Source organism: Pseudophryne corroboree, chromosome 5, assembly GCF_028390025.1.
Source record: "Pseudophryne corroboree isolate aPseCor3 chromosome 5, aPseCor3.hap2, whole genome shotgun sequence".
NCBI classification, from domain to species: Eukaryota; Metazoa; Chordata; class Amphibia; order Anura; family Myobatrachidae; genus Pseudophryne; species Pseudophryne corroboree.
Genome location: NC_086448.1, coordinates 104,327,148 through 104,350,728, shown reverse-complemented (window position 1 = coordinate 104,350,728; position 23,581 = coordinate 104,327,148). Strand labels below are relative to the sequence as shown.

Genomic DNA, 23,581 nt, shown 5'->3' with positions numbered 1-23,581 from the left:
TCTCGCAGAAAGGCTGTGCTGTGCGGTCAAGTAGTTTCGGCAGTGAACTGCGAGGATGTGGTGAGGCGGACTGAGGACACTTGCCGAAAGCGATTTTATGACATAAAGCGCAGGGTAAAGGCAAAGATGGCCAAGGAGGCAAAGTCAGCCCGACAAACTGGGGGTGGCCATCCTTTCATTGCCACATATGCTGAGTGGGAGGAGCCCGTGCGTCGCATTATTCCACACGAAGTTGTCCGTGCCACTCATGTCAGAGATTCTGATCGGCCCAGGCAGGATGGTGAGTATTGTTTTGTTTCTTCTTATCAGTGTAATTGTTTTAAAAATGTGTTTTAATGTGGGCAAAACTGTTTTTAGTGTTTGGCATATTTGTTGCATTGAGGATGTGTTGTTTTAATGTGTTTGTGTGTGAGGGATATGTATTATGACATATGAAATGTTTGTGTTTTTTTTGTTTTTTGGGGGGATTTTAACCATCATTTACGTTATGTAAAAGGAACGATTATGTGTGCCATATGGGGCTCAGACCATACTTTATTTTTTGCAATTTGTATGTTCCCAGTTTGATAGTTTAATGTTTAAACCTATTAATATTGGCTTACGTTGTCTGGTACAAATTGTTGAAGTAGTGATGTATGTAAAACATTGTGTTCCTAGTTGTACCCATTACCTTTATCCATTTATGTTGAATGTGCTTAGCATGGTTTTTTGTTTTCAGTATCAGATGGTATATTTGCTGCAGCTGATTTTTGTCAGTTCTACTGTATGTATAAGTTGTAAGCATATGTGGTATTTGAATATAGCATTTGTTATGTAGTGTTTTACTGCACATTCCTTGTTTGTGGCAAACATCTATGTTGTAGTAAGCATAGGTGTTTTTGGCAAAGTAAGCAGGTGTGGTCATGTTGTTGTATTTTTAGATGTATATTATATCTGTACTTGCTGACGACAATATATGGCGGACTATTTTTAATAACAATTTTCAAAACACAGGTATGGTTTTGATTTTCCTAATGGCTACATGGCTAATGTTGATTATCATGTTGTAAATGTTTTGCCAAAAATACATACCATAATGCTAAATATTTTTCAGTGTCACAAAGAAGAGCAGCCCGTAGTAGCAGGACAAATGTTGCACAGGAGGATGCTGCTGCTACTACAGGTAAAGTATCCTTTATGGGTTTTTTTAGCCAAAATATATTTTTGAAAATACACTAATGTATTGCGTTTTTCCATAGTCCCATCCAGGCCACACCTTAGTCCGCAAATGCGCACAGGACAACCAACATCCAGCCGCAAACACGTGGCGTTGAAAAGACCACGGCCAGATCTCCCGAGGGCCACATCTGCATCTCCCCCTCACAGACGCATCTCTACTGTGTCCTCAAGGCCACCATCACAATTACTGGCACCTTCCCCAACACGGGAAGCAGAATCCCCTCATCTGGCTGGTGAGTCCATAAAATAACACATCTGAACACTAACAAACACAGTGTACTTCTGATAATTATGTCAACGAAACAAACACACAGTAATGCAGAGTAGAGATGAGCGGGTTCGGTTTCTTTGAATCCGAACCCGCACGAACTTCACTTTTTTTTTCACGGGTCCGAGCGACTCGGATCTTCCCGCCTTGCTCGGTTAACCCGAGCGCGCCCGAACGTCATCATGACGCTGTCGGATTCTCGCGAGACTCGGATTCTATATAAGGAGCCGCACGTCGCCGCCATTTTCACACGTGCATTGAGATTGATAGGGAGAGGACGTGGCTGGCGTCCTCTCCATTTAGATTAGATTTAGAAGAGAGAGAGAGAGAGAGATTGCTGTGATACTGTAGATTAGAAGAGAGTGCAGAGTGCAGACAGAGTTTAGTGACTGACGACCACAGTGACCAGTGACCACCAGAGACAGTGCAGTTGTTTGTTTTATTTAATATATCCGTTCTCTGCCTGAAAAAAACGATACACAGTCACACAGTGACTCAGTCTGTGTGCACTGCTCAGCCCAGTGTGCTGCACATCAATGTATTGTATATAAAGCTTATAATTGTGGGGGAGACTGGGGAGCACTGCAGGTTGTTATAGCAGGAGCCAGGAGTACATGATAAATAATATTATATTAAAATTAAACAGTGCACACTTTTGCTGCAGGAGTGCCACTGCCAGTGTGACTAGTGGTGACCAGTGCCTGACCACCAGTATATTAGTAGTATTGTATACTATCTCTTTATCAACCAGTCTATATTAGCAGCAGACACAGTACAGTGCGGTAGTTCACGGCTGTGGCTACCTCTGTGTCGGCACTCGGCAGGCAGTCCGTCCATCCATAATTGTATTATATACCACCTAACCGTGGTTTTTTTTTTCTTTCTTTATACCGTCGTCATAGTCATACTAGTTGTTACGAGTATACTACTATCTCTTTATCAACCAGTGTACAGTGCGGTAGTTCACGGCTGTGGCTACCTCTGTGTCGGAACTCGGCAGGCAGTCCGTCCATCCATAATTGTATTATAATATATACCACCTAACCGTGGTTTTTTTTTCGTTCTTTATACCGTCGTCATACTAGTTGTTACGAGTATACTACTATCTCTTTATCAACCAGTGTACAGTGCGGTAGTTCACGGCTGTGGCTACCTCTGTGTCGGAACTCGGCAGGCAGTCCGTCCATCCATAATTGTATTATAATATATACCACCTAACCGTGGTTTTTTTTTCGTTCTTTATACCGTCGTCATACTAGTTGTTACGAGTATACTACTATCTCTTTATCAACCAGTGTACAGTGCGGTAGTTCACGGCTGTGGCTACCTCTGTGTCGGCACTCGGCAGCCCGTCCATAATTGTATATACCACCTAACCGTGGTTTTTTTTTCTTTCTTTATACATACATACTAGTTACGAGTATACTATCTCTTTATCAACCAGTCTATATATTAGCAGCAGACACAGTACAGTGCGGTAGTTCACGGCTGTGGCTACCTCTGTGTCGGCACTCCGCAGCCCGTCCATAATTGTATATACCAGTGACCTAACCGTGGTTTTTTTTTCTTTCTTTATACATACATACTAGTTACGAGTATACTATCTCTTTATCAACCAGTCTATATATTAGCAGCAGACACAGTACAGTGCGGTAGTTCACGGCTGTGGCTACCTCTGTGTCGGCACTCGGCAGCCCGTCCATAATTGTATATACCACCTAACCGTGGTTTTTTTTTCTTTCTTTATACATACATACTAGTTACGAGTATACTATCTCTTTATCAACCAGTCTATATTAGCAGCAGACACAGTACAGTGCGGTAGTTCACGGCTGTGGCTACCTCTGTGTCGGCACTCGGCAGCCCGTCCATAATTGTATATACCACCTAACCGTGTTTTTTTTTTCTTTCTTTATACATACATACTAGTTACGAGTATACTATCTCTTTATCAACCAGTCTATATATTAGCAGCAGACACAGTACAGTGCGGTAGTTCACGGCTGTGGCTACCTCTGTGTCGGCACTCCGCAGCCCGTCCATAATTGTATATACCAGTGACCTAACCGTGGTTTTTTTTTCTTTCTTTATACATACATACTAGTTACGAGTATACTATCTCTTTATCAACCAGTCTATATATTAGCAGCAGACACAGTACAGTGCGGTAGTTCACGGCTGTGGCTACCTCTGTGTCGGCACTCGGCAGCCCGTCCATAATTGTATATACCACCTAACCGTGGTTTTTTTTTCTTTCTTTATACATACATACTAGTTACGAGTATACTATCTCTTTATCAACCAGTCTATATTAGCAGCAGACACAGTACAGTGCGGTAGTTCACGGCTGTGGCTACCTCTGTGTCGGCACTCGGCAGCCCGTCCATAATTGTATATACCACCTAACCGTGTTTTTTTTTTCTTTCTTTATACATACATACTAGTTACGAGTATACTATCTCTTTATCAACCAGTCTATATATTAGCAGCAGACACAGTACAGTGCGGTAGTTCACGGCTGTGGCTACCTCTGTGTCGGCACTCGGCAGCCCGTCCATAATTGTATGTACACTGCAGTGCCACTCCTAGATGGGCCCGGTGTTTGTGTCGGCCACTAGGGTCGCTAATCTTACTCACACAGCTACCTCATTGCGCCTCTTTTTTTCTTTGCGTCATGTGCTGTTTGGGGAGGGTTTTTTGGAAGGGCCATCCTGCGTGACACTGCAGTGCCACTCCTAGATGGGCCCGGTGTTTGTGTCGGCCACTAGGGTCGCTAATCTTACTCACACAGCTACCTCATTGCGCCTCTTTTTTTCTTTGCGTCATGTGCTGTTTGGGGAGGGTTTTTTGGAAGGGACATCCTGCGTGACACTGCAGTGCCACTCCTAGATGGGCCCGGTGTTTGTGTCGGCCACTAGGGTCGCTTATCTTACTCACACAGCGACCTCGGTGCAAATTTTAGGACTAAAAATAATATTGTGAGGTGTGAGGTATTCAGAATAGACTGAAAATGAGTGTAAATTATGGTTTTTGAGGTTAATAATACTTTGGGATCAAAATGACCCCCAAATTCTATGATTTAAGCTGTTTTTTTAGTGTTTTTTGAAAAAAACACCCGAATCCAAAACACACCCGAATCCGACAAAAAAAATTCGGTGAGGTTTTGCCAAAACGCGTTCGAACCCAAAACACGGCCGCGGAACCGAACCCAAAACCAAAACACAAAACCCGAAAAATTTCAGGCGCTCATCTCTAATGCAGAGTCAGTATAATTTTTTTCTACTAAAACAAACATTAATGTAAAGGGCTGAACACCTCCTCACTAAATCAACCAAACTACACGAGTTCACACTTGAGGTATACAGTAATATAATGCTTATTAAAGTGCACACCATAATCTGCTGGGCAAGCTTCAGCACATGAGTATCATTGCTTATTGGGTTTTAATCTTATTATTAATATTTTCCTTGATTTATATGGCGGCACAAGGGATCCGCAGCACCCATAACACAGTACATAATTAAATCTGCAAACCTTGAAAAGCACAGTTATACTACAGGACAAAAGGAGAGAGAATTGACTGCATAGGAAAGGAAAGAGTTAAACATCCTGTGAGGGGGTGGACCTAGCTGTGAGGAAAGTACAGTCTTTGGAAAAAGGGGAGGGGTAATATATATAGGGAATGCTAGGCACAGCCCGGTCTCTCTTGCTGCTGAATTGCCTTGTGAGTGGGTGAGTGCTGCATAGCAGAGTCTCCCCATTAACTTGTGGTGTATTCAAATTTATATTATATCAAGCTCCCTGCATTCCCCCTCCATTGAAGCATGGCTTCCCGCCCTCGACGTTCCGCCGGGACCTCAGCTCGGTACCGCGCATCGGGCGGTGGGGCTGGGCCCGAGGACGGGCTGGCTGGCCTTGGGGACGGCGCCCCGTCCCCTGGGGCCTTCACGGGCTCTGGCAGGGACACGGAGCGGCGGACTAGGTCAGCCTTGCCGCTGGGGGCTGGGCCGGCGTAGCCGGCCGGGCGCGGGCGGCGGGAAGGGCGGGAGGCTCAGTCAGGCCGCCCGGGGGTGGAAGGGCAGCAGCCCTCACCTCCGACCGCGGCGAGGGAGACAGCAGTGCCGGGCGCTCGCGTGCGCGCCGCGGTGGGCGCCCGTCTATGGAGCCGCAGTAGTCTCCAGTCTCTTCCCCCTCGTCAGGGCAGCACGGCGGTGCCAGACGAGGGGGGGGGAATCAGGCGGGAGGCGGCGGTTAGCCGGACGAGGCCCGTCGCGAGGCCTCGTTTGTCGGATACCACGAGTGAGGTGGACGGAGGCTGGTCGGCGGGAAGAGGCGGGACGCGCGCACGGGGTGCGCGCGCGCCCACGCTCGCAGCAGGCGGCGCCGTGCGCGCACGTGTGCGCGCAGCAGGCGGCGCCGTGCGCGCACGTGTGCGCGCAGCGGCGCCGCTAGTCTCCTCGTCTCCCCAGCTCACTCCACTGCAGCCGGAGTCCGGCGGGGAGCGGGGGAGGAGGAGTGACAGGGAATGGGTAGTAGGCAGCAGGGCTGCACAGAACAGCAGAAGCTCTCGCCGAGGGGTCACCCCAGCGGGCGGAGGTAGCTCCGGCCTGCGGGGGGAGGGTGCCCGCGGGGAGGGGGAGAGTGACGGCGGCGCTGGCTCTGACGGGCGGCCGCATGAAGAGAGCGGACCGTGGTGGGGGACCGGGCCGCTGGCGGTCAGGGGCGCTGCCGGTTCCCCACCGGGCCAGACTGGGCGCAGGGCGTCGGAGCACCGGTCGGCGCCTGTCGGGCGTCGGACGGGCCGGCGCGCGCCAACGCCGGCTGGGGAACCCACGGGGGACGACGCCGTGTTCTGGGGGGTCAGGACCCCTCCGGAACACTGGCGTCGGCCCTCGCCACGGTGGGGGGGGGAGGCACACAGTTCCGGCACGCCGGCAGTGACAGGCGGGTCCGGTGCGCGGGCGGTGTCGGCAGCGCAGCGGGTTGCTCGTGCCTGCCGGGAGCTCGGGGCGGCCGCGGCGCAGCTGCAGCATAGTGCTGGGCAGGACGAGCAGGGGCGTGTAGCATGTACGCCTGCCCCCCGGGGTGCTGGGCATGCGCCGCGACTGCTTTCTGGGTCCTTTGCTCCGTTTTCTTCTGCAGGTGAGCGCGGGGAGATGGAGATGACGGAGACCGAGGATGAGGATGTCGGATTTGCCACGCCGGAGGATTCCGTGTCTGAGCAGTCGACGGCATCAGGTGAGGTGGAGCAATCGGGGTCGGGCTCTTACACGCGCTCTAGTTCTAGCTGCTCTTCCTCTTCTTCCTCTTCCTCTTCTCTGTCGTCGCCGGCGTCCGAAGTCAGTAGTACGACTAGGGCGAAGAAGCGCGCGACTAAATACGCCAAGAGGGCGGTGGGTCAGCAGAAGAGACAGAAGAGACGCAAGCGGCTTAGCGAGAATGCGCGCAGGGCCAAGAAGCGCCGCAATTTGCCAGGGGTAGTCCACTGCGACTACACTGCCGTGATGCGGGGGCTGAGGGACAGCTGCCGTAGGAAAATATGCAGGGGTGACTACGTTGATATGTTCGTATTGACGAAGGACGCAAAGAAGGACTATAAGTCGGCGTCAGCCAAGAAGGGCATCGGGGCCGAGGCTTTCCGTACCTTCGATAACTGGCTGGCCGTTTTTTGTGTCTTCGCGGCTTGTTACCTGGAAGACAGGCCGGACGAGCATATGAACGTCATTCGTTACCTGCATTTAATCCACGACATGCAGCGCACATCGTCGGGCGTAGAATGGCGGAGTTACGACGAGAAATTCCGGGAAAAGCAGGACTGCCTGCAAGTGATAGACTTCGGCTGCAAGGACGTCGAAGTCTGGCTACAAGTCACCCGGGCTTCTCAACAGGCTAGGGAGCCCCGGATTCCGGGGGCGGACGGGCACCGCGCAGGATCGTCCGCCCAAGGGACCGGCGCGGATGGTGGATCGGGCAAGGCAGGTAGGTCGGCCGTCCGCGGAGGGGGGCAGGCCGTCGCAAAAGGGAAATGCTTCGCGTTTAACAACGCGACCTGTTCCTTCGGCAAGCAGTGTCGGTTTCGACATTTGTGCTTGCAGTGCGGCGGCTCCCACCCAGCCTCTACCTGCTTTAAAGGCAGTCGCCAGGGTGCCCGGGGTAAGCAAAATTACCCAAGACCTGGCACAAGCGGGAGCGCTCCGCAGAGCTCCAACGCCAATTAGTTTGGATACAAGGGCCCTCATTCCGAGTTGTTCGCTCGGTATTTTTCATCGCATCGCAATGAAAATCCGCTTAGTACGCATGCGCAATGTTCGCACTGCGACTGCGCCAAGTAACTTTGCTATGTAGAAAGTAATTTTACTCACGGCTTTTTCATCGCTCCGGCGATCGTAATGTGATTGACAGGAAATGGGTGTTACTGGGCGGAAACACGGCGTTTCAGGGGCGTGTGGCTGAAAACGCTACCGTTTCCGGAAAAAACGCAGGAGTGGCCGGAGAAACGGTGGGAGTGCCTGGGCGAACGCTGGGTGTGTTTGTGACGTCAAACAGGAACGACAAGCACTGAACTGATCGCACAGGCAGAGTAAGTCTGAAGCTACTCTGAAACTGCTAAGTAGTTAGTAATCGCAATATTGCGAATACATCGGTCGCAATTTTAAGAAGCTAAGATTCACTCCCAGTAGGCGGCGGCTTAGCGTGTGTAACTCTGCTAAATTCGCCTTGCGACCGATCAACTCGGAATGAGGGCCAATGGGCAAGTGGTTGCGGTGGTATCCAAATAGGGCGGACGCGCAGTTTTTGTTTGACGGTTTTAGTTTTGGTTTTCGCTTGCCTGTTGCGAGCAAGGTTTCGGTCCGGGCCCAACGGAATCTCCAGTCTGCTCGTGCCTTGCCGTCGGTGCTGCGGGAGAAAGTGGATAAGGAGGTTAGGCTGGGTAGGATGGAGGGACCGTTTACCTCACCCCCGGTGGATGACTTGGTCATCTCCCCAGTTGGGGTGGTTCCCAAGAAGACTCCAGGTGCTTTTAGGCTCATTCAGCATCTTTCTTACCCATCGGGGTCGTCGGTCAACGACGCGATACCGCCGGCTCATTGCTCGGTGGTGTATCAGTCGTTTGACGAGGCGCTAGAGCTGGTCCGTAGTTACGGGCCTGGGGCTCTAATGGCTAAGATAGATGTGGAATCCGCATTTCGGTTGCTGCCGTTGCATCCGGACTCATTCCGTTTTATGGGTTTTCGGATTGGGTCTGAGTATTTCATCGACAAGTGTTTGCCGATGGGATGTTCCGTTTCCTGCTCGTTTTTCGAACAGTTTAGCACATTCCTGCATTGGTGCGTGGAGTCTTCGTCAGGGGGTCACGGGGTCGCCCATTACCTTGATGACTTCCTGTGTGTGGGTCCAGCAAATTCACCACGGTGTGGCGACTTGCTATTCAGCATCCGAGCTCTGTTTTTTCACTTCGGCGTTCCCGTGGCCGAGGATAAAACAGAGGGGCCGGTCTCCTGTTTGTCATTTTTGGGGATTGAAATCGACACAGTGGCGGGATCGTGTCGACTGCCTCAGGACAAGGTTGCGAAGCTCCGCGAGGCTATCTGCCGGTTCGGAAGGTCGCGCAAGGTCACTCTGCTGCAGGCACAGTCCTTGCTGGGCATTTTGAACTTTGCTTGTCGGGTAATCCCGATGGGCAGGGTTTTCTGCCGGAAGCTGGAAAGGGCGACTGCGGGTTGTGCCAGACCACATTATTTCGTGTGTTTGTCCTCCGAGATTCAGAGGGATTTGGCCGTATGGGCCTCGTTCCTGGAGGACTTCAACGGGGTGTGTATATGGCAAGCCCCAATGGTCGACAGTGCCGGGCTGCAGCTGTTTACCGACGCGGCGGGTTCCTCTGGGTTCGGTTGCTATCTGGAGGGATCTTGGTGCGCGGCCTCGTGGCCGGCGGAATGGCATCGCGAAGGTTTCACTAAGGACCTTTTGCTGCTGGAGCTTTTCCCCATTATGGTGGCGCTGGAGGTTTGGGGCGATCGGCTGGCTCATCGCAGCATCTTGTTTAGATGTGACAATCTGGGCGTGGTGCATGTGATAAATAACCAGAGGGCGAAGTCGCTGGTGGTCCTGAGGGTGCTGGGGCAGTTGCTGCTGACATGCCTGCGTAGGAACGTGTGGTTCCGCGCGCAGCATGTGCCTGGGCTGGAGAACGGAATTGCCGACGCATTGTCACGAGGGCAGTGGGAAAGGTTTTGTTTGCTGGCACCCGAGGCCGACGAGCATGGTTTTCATTGTCCCGGTTATGTCTGGCAGGTGATCGGGCTGGACTGGAGGGTCTAGTGATGCGGTCAGTCGAGCCGAGCACGCTTAAGGCTTACGGGCAAGCTTGGAGCAAGTGGGAGGAGTTTGTTCGAGGACGAAGTCAGCAAGGTAAGAGCGGGCATCGGATGATGCTTTCTTTTATTTGGCAGCTATATGTTACGGGTAGGTCCAGAGCGGTGGTTTCCCGGTACTTGGCTGGTATTTCGTTCTTTAGCAAAATCAGGGGCGTCCCTGACGTGACGAAGAGCGGAATTCTGCTGAAGGCGATGAAGGGATGGGCGCGCGTGGCGCCGACGCCGCCTGATAGGAGGCGGCCCATTGATGCGGCCTTGCTTCCGGCTGTAATCAGGGCGGTTGGTGGTATCGCGTCGTCCATGTTTGAGTCGCTGCTGTTCAGTTTGGCGTTCTCAATGGCTTATCACGGTGCCTTTCGGGTATCGGAGTTGGTGGCGCCTTCTAAGCGAGCAGATTCGCGCATGCTTGTCGGGGACGTGGTGGTGGGTGAGAGGTCCTTGCTGTGCAGATTGCGTCGCTCTAAGACGGACCAAGTTGGTAGAGGTCGCTGGGTCACCTTGGTTCCGGCACTCGAGGAGAGCATTTGCCCAGTGAGGTTGGCAGGTCAATATGCGGCAGTACGGCCCGATGGTCGGGGGTCATGGCTGCTGCATTATGACGGTCTGCCGGTAACGAAATATCAGTTTCGTTGGATGCTGGGTCGCTGTCTGGCGAGCTTGGGCCTTCCACCCGCTGCTTTCGGGACGCATTCCTTCCGCATCGGGGCTGCGACGTCGGCTGCGTCGGCAGGGTTTTCCGTGGCTGAGATCCAGGCGGTGGGGCGATGGAAGTCGTCAAGTTACAGACGATATATTCGCCCCGTTGCATGAGATGTCGGCTTGCATGGGGTTGTTTAAGTTGTAGTTGTGATAAGTTATGTTGTACAGTTCAGTACGTTCTTGTGTTGTGCGTCTGTTTGTCCCCCCCTTTTTTTATCCTACTCAGGGATTAGCCACTCGCCGCTGCTGGCAGAAGGGGTCTGGAGTTCTTTTGCGATTTTTTGCCTGACTTGACGGACTGAATTCTAATCCACAATTCGGCTGATCAGTTCTAATCAAAGTCCCTCAGCAGGTTTTTACGCTTTCACCTCCAGCTGAGTGCTTACATGTTTTTCCCATTTTATACCCCCCCCCCCCCGTTTAATTTCTTATTTAATTTTGATCTTCCCATTTGTGTGTTTATGTTCTGCTTCAAATTGGCTGGAAGCTTGTGCAGATCGGCTAGGCCGTGACTTCTGCAGTAAACGAAAACTCAATTTTTTCTTTTGGCAGATCCTTCAGGTTAATGCGTTAATAACAATGCTATAGATAATTAGTAACCAATTTTACTACCTTTCCTTCTCTTCAGGTTGGTTGGACGATGACTTGGCTACCTGGGTGGTTGGCCACTCTTATGTGTATTGGGCAGCCAGGTTTTTGGCCTCGGAGGGGGCCCAGATGTTTCCTAGGGCTCAGGGAGTTCGTTGGCTTGGTTGGCGGGGGATGATGTGGAAAGAGCTGAAGAGTAGACTAGTCAGTCAGGCCAGCGAGCATGGAGTCCCTAGGGTGCTGGTTGTCCATTTAGGTGGCAACGACCTGGGGAAGAGGACATCTTTGGAGCTGCGGTGGGCCATGATAAAGGATCTGGCCAGTGTGGCCGCAGCATGGACCAATTGTGTCTTGGTGTTCTCTTTGATGGTGCCAAGGTTGAGTTGGCGAGGTGTGGCAGATGGTTGCCTGATTGATGAAGCCAGGCAAAAGGTGAATGGGGCGGTGGCGAAGAGGGTGTTGTCCCACGGAGGCAAAGTGGTTCGCCACCCTAGGATTCGGTTCCGAGACAGTCACCTTTTTCGGCCTGATGGTGTGCATCTATCCAAAGAGGGGATGATGCTTTTCCTGGAGGATCTGTGTCTAGTGTTGCAGAAGTTAGGGTAAGGTTATGGTGGCGGTGCGAAGACTCTGGGGAGGAGTCTTTCGCTGTTGGCGGAAAAGAACGGCAGGTTGTAGTTTGTATTGTTAGCTGTAGTGATTTACAGTTTGGTGTGGTTTAGGTGCACTCACCTCCATCGACTTTTAGGGCCGCTCGACCACCCTTTCCGGGGGCAGCGGCAGGCACCCATCAGGGTGGGTAGTCACTGTGGGGGTTGAGTTGGGCACCTATTACCGATTTTATAGTTTGTATTTAAATTAGGATAGTTTTGAATTTTAACGTTTTTAAGGTTAGCGTCAGTTCAATAGAGCCGTTCTTTTTGCTGCCACCATATGCCGGCTGAATCGGCATGTTAACAAAAATTTTCAATTACAGGTTTGCTAATGGTTAGGGTACAATAAATAGCTAGCAATTTTTCTGCCAAATTCAAGTCTCAGTGTCATTATTTCTTGGTATTTGAGGTATATGAATGTTTTACTTTGAATGAAGGGGTCCACCGAGTATCATTAGGATGTTTATAGGACAGGTTTAGAAAAGCCGGTGTTAGGTGCCATCAAAGGGAGTATTGAGTATAAGATAGTGAAAATAATTAAAGAAAAGGAACAGGAGGAAAGAAGTCCCTGCTCCTGCGACCTTACAAAAAAGAAAAAAATGTTGGTCTACTATGCCATTCATGTTGTGTTTTCTGCCTCATCTTACTTCAACAGGGTTTGTACATGATTGTTTTTTTGTCTATTCCTGATTGTCTAATGTTTTAAAATCAATCAAAACCACGAACCTAAAACAAAATAGGGTCTTCCGTTAAGAAAAATATTTGTTGTGGCTTTTGTTACAAACATATGTGTGTTATTTTTTGACAAACAGAATAATAAATGCAATGCAATATGATAGAAGTATAAAATACATGTTGCATATTACTACAATGTTGTATTCTTATACCACACACAGATGATGACAGCATGCCCACGGACCAGAAGACACTGCAAACTGATGCCACGTTTGTTCTGGATCTCCGCCCATTACAGACAACGCAACCTAGCACGGTACCTGTGGCCCCGCCTCCACAACAAACAAGTCCGCAACCAATAATGAGCCAAAGTACACCACTGGCTCAAACTGAAGAGCAGACATTTTGGGCCAACTGGGCAAACCACCAGAGGCTCAATTCAGACTGTCTCCAAAGACAAAATCAGCTGCTGGCAAGTCTGCCACATTACGTGCCACGCATAAGTCGAAATCTCAGCAGAGAACATTTGGAAACCAGTCGTGTGGCGACATGTCTGGAGCAAATGCGGGCAGAAAACAGCACCATGATGACCACTTTACAGCGAATTCTGGATGAACAAATGAGGCAACACCAAAACTACCTGCATCTCCTTGAAAGGAACAATAGCCTTACAGAAAGTCTGGGTAGAATTATAGACAATAACACGGCCTCCAATAACCAATTAAATGCTACACTCACTAACTTAAGCCACAACATAAGTGCTTGACACTCCCAACAAGCGAGCACTAGCTCAGGAACTACAACTCCAATAAATACCCCAGTGACCTCCCCAATAAGGAGGTCAAGCAGATCAAGAGCTCATGTCCCTGGCCCCACCTCTGAAGCCTCCAAGGCTACACGGAAAAAAATAAAGCCAGCCTCTGCAGATGGCAGATGCATAAGTGGGGTTAACACTGTCTGTTGACGTTTGCAATGTACACACTTTCACACTTTAATAAACATATTTGTGGTTTAAACATAAAAATGTTGTGGATAATCGTTATTTCTACCATTTCTGAGGGTGAGATGTTAATCTTGTACTTATTGACATTTTAAAGTATCACAATTATATGTGTAATTTTTGGTGAGGGTGTAACACATGTAAACACGCTTTTCAAAAGCAGGTCTATTTTTTCGTCGTATTTTTTTACGATTCTATCTTGAACACGAACGTAATGGACCTTTCACAGTGAAAAATACAAATACGAATTCTTGGTAAATTACCGAGTTCTACCAAATAACAGGCGTATTTGACCGATGGTGTATTCATTCGTATTTTTTTCCGTTGACTTCAAAATAAATACGAATGCCCTCATTACTGCCGAGATTTGTGTTTAGTAAATGACTGAGATGACACTTTGTAGAAAAAACACCATCTCGGTCAAAATCGGGAGCTTAGTAAATATACCCCCGTGTCTGTGATGCTGTTTTAAATATTTACCAAGTGCATAAATAATATTGCTTCATTATATATGTAGAAGATAGGAGGAGTGGAGATATGATCTATCACACACTGTTAGTGACTTACAATAATAAGAAACTGATTGAATTTTAATATTTGAAAATACACCATGTATAATATCTTTAGTGTATATACCAGAGTGTATCACTTGTGATTTATAATACACATAAAATTACACTGACGTAGATTGCTGTGTTCGAATATATTTATCATCATAGATGTCCCATACACATAAAAATATCAGCAGTGTTATCGGTCCGCGTTTGTAGCAATGTTTTGCTGTTTATACAGTGCCTTGTATGTAATAGTGCAGCTTGTTGTAGCTAAATAAATAGAGACATCAGAACTATAATATACATAATATGCAAGATTGTAGCATATATCCCCGCCTTTATTTGGCTGATATTCACTGATATCCTCTATTAGCGGTGTACATATGTCGTTTAACATCTAAAGAACATATATTCAATTATCTAACTAGAGATACATTGGGTAGACACATATATAGAAAGATACGTTTATACACATATGCAGAGTTGTGACATGCGTCTCTAGCTATATCGGGCTGATATTAATTATTATCCCCTATTAGCAGCATGCATATGCCGCTTGTTGTCTAGAGAATATATGTAAATTTCTCTTATGTCCTAGAGGATGCTGGGGACTCCGTAAGGACCATGGGGATAGACGGGCTCCGCAGGAGACATGGGCACTTTAAGAAAGACTTTAGATCTGGGTGTGCACTGGCCCCTCCCTCTATGCCCCTCCTCCAGACCTCAGTTTAATACTGTGCCCAGTGGAGACTGGGTGCTTTTCAGTGAGCTCTCCTGAGCTTGCTGACAGAAAGTATTTTGTTAGGTTTTTTATTTTCAGGGAGCCTGCTGGCAACAGACTCCCTGCATCGAGGGACTGAGGGGAGAGAAGCAGCCCTACACATGTGAGTTGCAAGGTCCTGCTTCTTTTCAAATCAGCCCTACCAGCTTCTCCCCAAGAGAGGGAGATCGTGTTAAATGCAATACAAAAGTTGTATCTCCAACAGGTGGTGGTCAAGGTTCCCCTCCTTCAACAAGGAAGGGGTTTTTACTCGACCATGTTTGTAGTCCCGAAACCGGACGGTTCGGTCAGACCCATATTAAATTTAAAATCCCTGAACCAATACTTGACAAGGTTCACGTTCAAGATGGAATCGCTAAGAGCAGTCATCGCAAGCCTGGAAGGGGGGGATTTTATGGTGTCTCTGGACATAAAGGATGCATACCTTCATGTCCCCATTTATCCACCTCATCAGGCCTACCTCAGATTTGCGGTACAGGATTGTCATTACCAATTTCAGACGTTGCCGTTTGGTCTCTCCACGGCCCCGAGGGTTTTCACCAAGGTAATGGCGGAAATGCTGGTGCTCCTGCGGAAGCAAGGTGTCACAATTATCCCGTACTTGGACGATCTCCTCATAAAAGCGAGATCAAGAGAGCAGTTGCTGAACAGCGTATCACTTTCACTGGAAGTGTTTCAGCAACACGGCTGGATTCTCAATATTCCAAAGTCGCAGTTGGTTTCTACGACTCGTCTGCCTTTCTTGGGCATGATTCTGGACACGGACCAGAAGAGGGTTTATCTCCCGATAGAAAAGGCCCAGGAACTCATGACTCTGGTCAGGAACCTATTGAAACCAAAACAGGTGTCAATGCATCACTGTACTCGAGTCCTGGAAAAGATGGTGGCATCATACGAGGCCATTCCCTTCGGCAGGTTCCATGCGAGGACTTTCCAATGGGACCTACTGGAAAAGTGGTCCGGGTCACATCTACAGATGCATCGGTTAATCACCCTGTCCCCCAGGGCCAGGTTGTCACTCCTGTGGTGGCTGCAGAGTGCTCACCTTCTCGAGGGCCGCAGATTCGGCATTCAGGACTGGATCCTGGTGACCACGGACGCAAGCCTCCGAGGTTGGGATGCAGCCACACAGGGAAGAAATTTCCAAGGTCTTTGGTCAAGTCAAGAGTCTTGTCTTCACATCAACATCCTGGAGCTAAGGACCATATACAATGCCCTGCGTCAAGCGGAGACCTTTCTTCGTGACCAACCGGTTCTGATCCAGTTAGACAACATCACCGCAGTGGCGCATGTAAACCGCCAAGGCGGCACAAGGAGCAGAGTGGCGATGGCGGAAGCCACCAGAATTCTTCGCTGGGCGGAGAATCATGTAAGCGCACTGTCAGCAGTGTTCATTCCGGGAGTGGACAACAGGGAAGCAGACTTCCTCAGCAGACACGACCTACACCCGGGAGAGTGGGGACTTCATCAGGATGTCTTCGCACAGATTGCAAGTCGGTGGGAACTGCCACAGGTAGACATGATGGCGTCCCGCCTCAACAAAAAGCTACAGAGGTATTGCGCCAGGTCAAGAGACCCTCAGGCAGTAGCTGTAGACGCCCTAGTGACACCGTGGGTGTTCCAGTCAGTCTATGTATTTACTCCTCTTCCTCTCATACCCAAGGTGTTGAGAATAGAAGGAAGAAGAGGAGTGAGAACAATCCTCATTGTTCCAGATTGGCCACGAAGGACCTGGTATCCAGATCTGCAGGAAATGCTTACAGAAGATCCGTGGCCGCTTCCTCTAAGACAGGACCTGTTTCAACAGGGACCCTATCTGTTCCAAGACTTACCGCGGCTGCGTTTGACGGCATGGCGGTTGAACGCCGGATCCTAGCGGAAAAGGGTATTCCGGATGAGGTCATTTCTACGCTAATAAAGGCTAGGAAGGACGTGACATCTAAACATTATCACCGTATATGGCGAAAATATGTTTCTTGGTGTGAGGCCAGGATTGCTCCTACGGAAGAATTCCATCTGGGCCGCTTCCTTCACTTCCTACAAACTGGAGTGAATTTGGGCCTAAAATTAGGCTCTATTAAGGTTCAGATTTCGGCTTTGTCCATTTTCTTTCAGAAGGAGTTGGCTTCTCTCCCAGAAGTACAAACGTTTGTGAAGGGAGTACTGCATATTCAGCCTCCTTTTGTACCTCCGGTGGCGCCTTGGGATCTTATCGTGGTGTTAAGTTTCCTTAAGTCACACTGGTTTGAACCACTTAAGACGGTGGAGTGGAAATATCTCACCTGGAAAGTGGTCATGTTATTAGCCTTGGCTTCGGCTAGGCGAGTGTCGGAATTAGCGGCTTTGTCACATAAAAGCCCCTATCTGGTTTTCCATATGGATAGAGCGGAATTGCGGACCCGTCCTCAGTTCCTGCCAAAAGTAGTCTCATCCTTTAATATGAACCAACCTATTGTGGTGCCTGTTGCTACACGTGACTTGGAGGATTCCGAGTCCTTTGATGTGGTCAAGGCTTTGAAAATTTATGTAGCCAGAACGGCTAGAATCAGAAAAACAGAAGCACTGTTTGTCCTGTATGCAGCCAACAAGCTTGGTGGCCCTGCTTCAAAGCAGACTATTGCTCGCTGGATCTGTAACACGATTCAGCAGGCGCATTCCACGGCAGGATTGCTGTTACCTAAATCGGTCAAGGCCCATTCCACTAGGAAGGTGGGCTCTTCTTGGGCGGCTGCCCGAGGGGTCTCGGCACTACAGCTATGCCGAGCTGCTACTTGGTCGGGATCAAACACATTTGCAAAGTTCTATAAGTTTGATACCCTGGCTGAGGAGGACCTCCTGTTTGCTCAATCGGTGCTGCAGAGTCATCCGCACTCTCCCGCCCGTTTGGGAGCTTTGGTATAATCCCCATGGTCCTTACGGAGTCCCCAGCATCCTCTAGGACGTAAGAGAAAATAAGATTTTAAACCTACCGGTAAATCTTTTTCTCGTAGTCCGTAGAGGATGCTGGGCGCCCGTCCCAAGTGCGGACTACTTCTGCAAGACTTGTATATAGTTATTGCTTAAATAAGGGTTATGTTATAAGTTTTCATCAGTCTTGGACTGATGCTATGTTGGTTTTCATACTGTTAACTGGGTAGTATATCACAAGTTATACGGTGTGATTGGTGTGGCTGGTATGAATCTTGCCCTTGGATTAACAAAAATCCTTTCCTTGTACTGTCCGTCTCCTCTGGGCACAGTTTCTCTAACTGAGGTCTGGAGGAGGGGCATAGAGGGAGGGGCCAGTGCACACCCAGATCTAAATTCTTTCTTAAAGTGCCCATGTCTCCTGCGGAGCCCGTCTATCCCCATGGTCCTTACGGAGTCCCCAGCATCCTCTACGGACTACGAGAAAAAGATTTACCGGTAGGTTTAAAATCTTATTTTTTAACAAGACATACGTCGGATAAGTATAGGCATATAGAAATACATTTGTTCAGTTATAAACAAGCAGACACATAGGACGCCCAATTGGTCCTACGTACGTTTCGCAATTAGCTTTATCAAGGTAACCCGAGGCAGGGGAAGTGGGGTCAATTTATTTAGTCTGCTACCAATCCGCTTGTCCCGCGGGCTATTCAAATATAATTACACGCCGAGGTCCGTTAGCCTGGATTACCTTGGTATGAAGGGAGAGAGCCTGGTATCCTTATTAACTATATAGATGCCGTAACCGTACGAATCCGCCATCTTTACTGTGGCCGGGAGCTGATCGACTTCTCCGCAATCATCAGTCTAGCCGCCTATAATATTATATGCTGTTCAGTCGATCTTATAGTTATATATATTGTATGAATCAATATCATCTGTATTATTATATTGTTAAAATGTCAATAAGTTTCTTCCACATATTTCAGTGTTTGATATACGTTATTTAAACCATAAACTATACATGATATGCATTATAAATAATAAAATGATCCAAAAAATTAAATTTTTTGTGAAATATGAATATGTATACAAATTAGAGATGTGCACCTGAAATTTTTCGGGTTTTGGATTCGGTTCCGTGGCCGTGTTTTGGATTCGGATGCATTTTGGCAAAACCTCCCTGAAAATTTTTTGTTGGATTCGAGTGTGTTTTGTATTCGGGTGTTTTTTTTTTCAAAAACCCCTCAAAAACAGCTTAAATCATAGAATTTGGGGGCAATTTTGATCCTATAGTATTATTAACCTCAATAACCACAATTTCCACTCATTTCCAGTCTATTCTGAACACCTCACACCTCACAATACTATTTTTAGCCCTAAAATTTGCATCGAGGTCGCTGGATGACTAAGCAAAGTGACCCAAGAGGGCGGCACAAACACCTGGCCCATCTAGGAGTGGCACTGCAGTGTCAGACAGGATGGCACTTAAAAAAATTGGCCCCAAACAGCACATGATGCAAAGAAAAGAGAAAAAGAGGTGCACTGTGGTCGTTGGATGGCTAAGCTAAGCGACACAAACACCTCAATATCACAGGAATTATTTGTTCTAATCAATGGTATTATTGGTCCAAATCACTGGAAGAAAATGACAAAATCACTGGAATTATTTGTAAATATTTGTAGAAAGTCTCTGCTTTCTGATTACAGAAATGCTCAGATATTCCTGCGAATCCACAATCCCTTCCCAGAGGAAAAAGAAATTGAGAAACCGTTGTTTGAGAACGTTTGTGCTCTTTCCCTTACAAAGGAACAAACCACTTTCCAAGAAGACTGACGTTTTTGGGATTATGGAGACATAATGTTTTTGAATATAAATCCTAAAGCAGGTGGTGTATTAGAGCAAAAGAGTGCAAGAGACCAGCCATGCAGTTTCTGAAATATTATGACAAAGGGGGTCATTCCAAGTTGTTCGCTCGCTAGCTGATTTTAGTAGCATTGCACACGCTTGGCCGCCGCCCTCTGGGAGTGTATCTTAGCATAGCAGAATTGCGAACGAAAGATTAGCAGAATTGCGAACAGAAAATTCTTAGCAGTTTCTGAGTAGCTCAAGACTTACTCCTACACTGCGATCAGCTCAGGCCGTTTCGTTCATGGTTTGATGTCACAAACACGCCCTATATGCGGCCAGCCACTCCCCCTTTTCTCCAGACACTCCCGCGTTTTTCCCTGACACGCCTGCGTTTTTTAGCCAACGCCGGGAAAACACTGAGTTGCCGCCCAGAAACGCCCCTTTCCTGTCAATCATTTACCGAACACCAGTGCGACTGAAAAGCGCCACAGACGCTACAGCAAAACAGCTAAGTTTTTAGTAAAATAACTAAGCGCATGCGCTCTGCGTACCTTGCGCATGTGCAGTAAGCGACTAATCGCAGTATAGCGAAAATCAGCAACGAGCGAACAACTCGCAATGACCCCAAAATGTTACTGTATTTCATAAGCACTCATTCCTAACTCTGCTAAGTACTGTTTGGTATACTGTATCTGGCTTCCATTAGGTAGTTGTCCATTATTTTAGCTTCCATTGACCTTTTTGAAAGCGGTAGAAGTTACCGATTCTTTTTTTTTTTTCCCTATTTTTAATTTTCTCCTGCATAGCCCAGTAAAATGTTGCAATGTTAAGTATTGACTTGTGCCTTCTGGGGGTCCACTTCTTCACCAAACCCAGCCACATCTCATCCGAACCCTCTGTTCCACGTTCTCTATCTGTGTCACCCATGTCTGTCTACCCCTCCCCTTTAGATTGTAAGCTCTCACGAGCAGGGCCCTCTTCCCTCATGTGCTTATTCTATGTCTTACTTTAATAATCTTCAACTGTACCACATCCAGCAGTCTTCTGCCACCTGATACTTATTCCAGTGTCATCTGCTGATGTAACTATGTGTATTTACCCTGTACTTGTCCTATACTGTCATCAACTGTAAATTGCTGTTTTCCTGTTTGATTATTTATGTACTCTGTAATTGGGCACTGCGGAACCCTTGTGGCGCCATATAAATAAAGGATAATAATAATAATATAGGGTGTATAATCCTTAGGTGTATCTCACACATCACACAGTACAGTATATAGGGTGTATAATCCCCAGGTGTATCTCACACATCGCTCAGTACAGATTACAGGATGTATAATCACCAGGTGTACAACAGACATCGCACAGTACAGTATACATACTGGTCACAACAATGCAGCAGATATTGAGCACTGATCAGGATACTAGAAGTGACACAGAGCTGCAAGATACAGCAATGGCCTACTGTACTGTACTATTTCTGTATACTGCTGGTCACCAAAATGCTGCACTGTCCTACTATATACTGCTCACAATAATGCAGCACAGATATGGAATGGATACTTGCAGTGACCCAGAGCTGCAAGATACAGCAATGGCCTACTGTACTGTACAACTATATACTGTTGGTCACCAAAATGCTACACTGTAATACTATATATACTGCTCACAAAAATGCAGCACAGATATGGAATGGATACTTGCAGTGACACAGAGCTGCAAGATACAGCAATGGCCTACTGTACTACTATTATACTGGTGGTCCCCAGTCCTCACAATAAAGCACACTGAGCACAGATATTTGCAGCAGACTGAGCACAGATATGGAGCATTTTAAGGCAGAGAACGTAGATATTTTCAGTACACTGAGCACAGATATTTGCAGCACACTGAGCACAGATTACAGAGATTTTCAGGGAGAGAACGCAGCCACGTCATCTCCGTTCAATCTCCAATGCACGAGTGAAAATGTCAGCGACGTGCGGCTCTTTATATAGAATACGAATCTCACAAGAATCCGACAGCGAGATGATGACGTTCGGGTTAACCGAGCAAGGCGGGAAGATCCGAGGCTGCCTCGGAACCGTGTAAAATAGGTGAAGTTCGGGGGGGTTCGTATCTCGGAGAACCGAACCCGCTCATCTCTAATACAAATCAATAATGACTGCAAATTAATTAGTAAGAGATGTGATGTATGTGAATAGTGACATGTGATTAATTACTTATATGATAAAACAAGTGCCGTGAGTAAACTAAAATAGATCATTTAGTGTAAATAATAAATAAAAAATTTTTAAAAAATGTGTGTTTGAAGAATCATATTATTTGTGAAGTGCATCATAGTGTAAAAATTTACTGTATGTTCCGGTTAGTATAATACAGAGAAATATGAGCAAGTGTAATTGTGTTGTAACAGATTACAGACTTATTAAATTGGAAATAAATAGTGAAATAATTATTAGTGCCACTGCAAAATATAATGAAGAGAAAAACGTGTATGTGATAAAATTAAAAAGTGCTGATTTGTATCCTACAGATTAGAAACTGGCCGACCAATCTTGGAGGCATCATAAAGGACAAACGGGCCGGGCATACATCTTCAGAGTCCTGACCAGATCCAAGGACTCAGGACCAATGGAAGCATCAGCCAACACTGGAACCACAATAGGCTGATTCACATGAAAAGCCGACACCACCTTGGGCAAAAACTGAAGACAGGTCCTAAGTTCCGCTCTGTCTTCATGAAAAATCAAATAAGGGCTCTTACAAGATAAGGTCTCTAAATCAGAGACACGCCTGGCAGACGCCAAAGCCAATAACATCACCGTTTTACAGGTGATAAATTTTAACTCCACCCTATTCAAGGGTTCAAACCAATCCGATTGGAGAAAGGACAGAACCACATTGAGGTCCCACGGAGCCGTGGGAGGCACAAAGGGTGGTTGTATATGAAGAACACCCTTGAGGAAAGTCTGTACTTCAGGTAACACGGCAAGTTGTTTCTGGAAGAAAATAGAGAGCGACGAAACTTTGATGGAGCCTAAATGTAGGCCCATATCCACTCCCGCTTGCAGGAAAAGTACAAAACGACCGATTCTAAATTCCACGGGAGACACCTTTCTACTTTCACACCAGGAAACATACTTTTTCCAGATACGATGATAGTGTTTCGACGTAACCATGTTCCTGGCCTGGACCATGCTGGAAATAACCCTGGAGGGAATACCTTTTCTTGCTAGAATCTCCCTCTCAACTTCCAAGCCATCAAACGTAGCTGCTGTTAGTCTGGAAAGACGAACGGACCTTGCTGAAGATCTTCTTGAAGCGGCAGAGGCCAGGGATCCTCCAGAGACATGGTCAGGAGGTCCGAGTACCACGGCCGTCAAGGCCAACCTGGGGCAATTAGGATTGCTTGAACGCTTTCCCGTCTTAGTCTTTTGAGAACCCTTGGGATTAGCGGTAGCGGAGGGAACAGGTATACAAACTGGTACAGCCACGGTTTCGTCAGTGCGTCCATTGCTACAGCCTGTGGATCCCTTGTTCTGGAACAGTAACGGCACAGCATCTTGTTGAGATGAGAAGCCATCAGATCTATCTGTGGACAGCCCCACCGGAGAAGTAACTGTTGAAACACCTGGGGATGTAGGCCCCATTTCCCCGGATAGAGGTCGTGCCTGCTGAAGAAGTCTGCTTCCCAGTTGTCCACTCCTGGAATGAATATAGCTGGGATGGCCCTTGCGTTGGCCTCCGCCCAGAGGAGGATTTTTGACACCTCTCGCATCGTCGCTCTGCTTCTTGTTCCCCCTTCTCGGTTTAAGTATGCCACCGCCATGGCGTTGTCCAATTGAACCTGGATTGCCTGACCCTTCAGGAGAGGGGAGGCTTGTAGAAGAGCATTGTAAACCGCCCTGAGTTCCAGGATGTTTATCATTAAAGCCGATTCCTGGACTGACCATAACCCTTGGAACTGGGCCCCTTGGGTCACCGCTCCCCAACCCCGGAGGCTGG

The 23,581-nt window shown here is 47.8% G+C and overlaps 1 protein-coding gene and 1 long non-coding RNA gene across 2 annotated transcripts in view; one reads left to right on the top strand and one right to left on the bottom strand.

The window, feature by feature from the left end:
* The window catches only part of LOC134927293 (uncharacterized), a 120,767-nt gene extending 119,318 nt beyond the window's left edge, over window positions 1-1,449 (top strand). The window contains exons 3-4 of the long non-coding RNA XR_010177596.1: window positions 1,094-1,162; window positions 1,239-1,449. This is a non-coding gene — a long non-coding RNA (uncharacterized LOC134927293). The remainder of the gene's footprint in view (window positions 1-1,093; window positions 1,163-1,238) is intronic.
* The window catches only part of LOC134927292 (macrophage mannose receptor 1-like), a 340,668-nt gene that overhangs the window by 112,874 nt on the left and 204,213 nt on the right, over window positions 1-23,581 (bottom strand). The window lies entirely within an intron of this gene.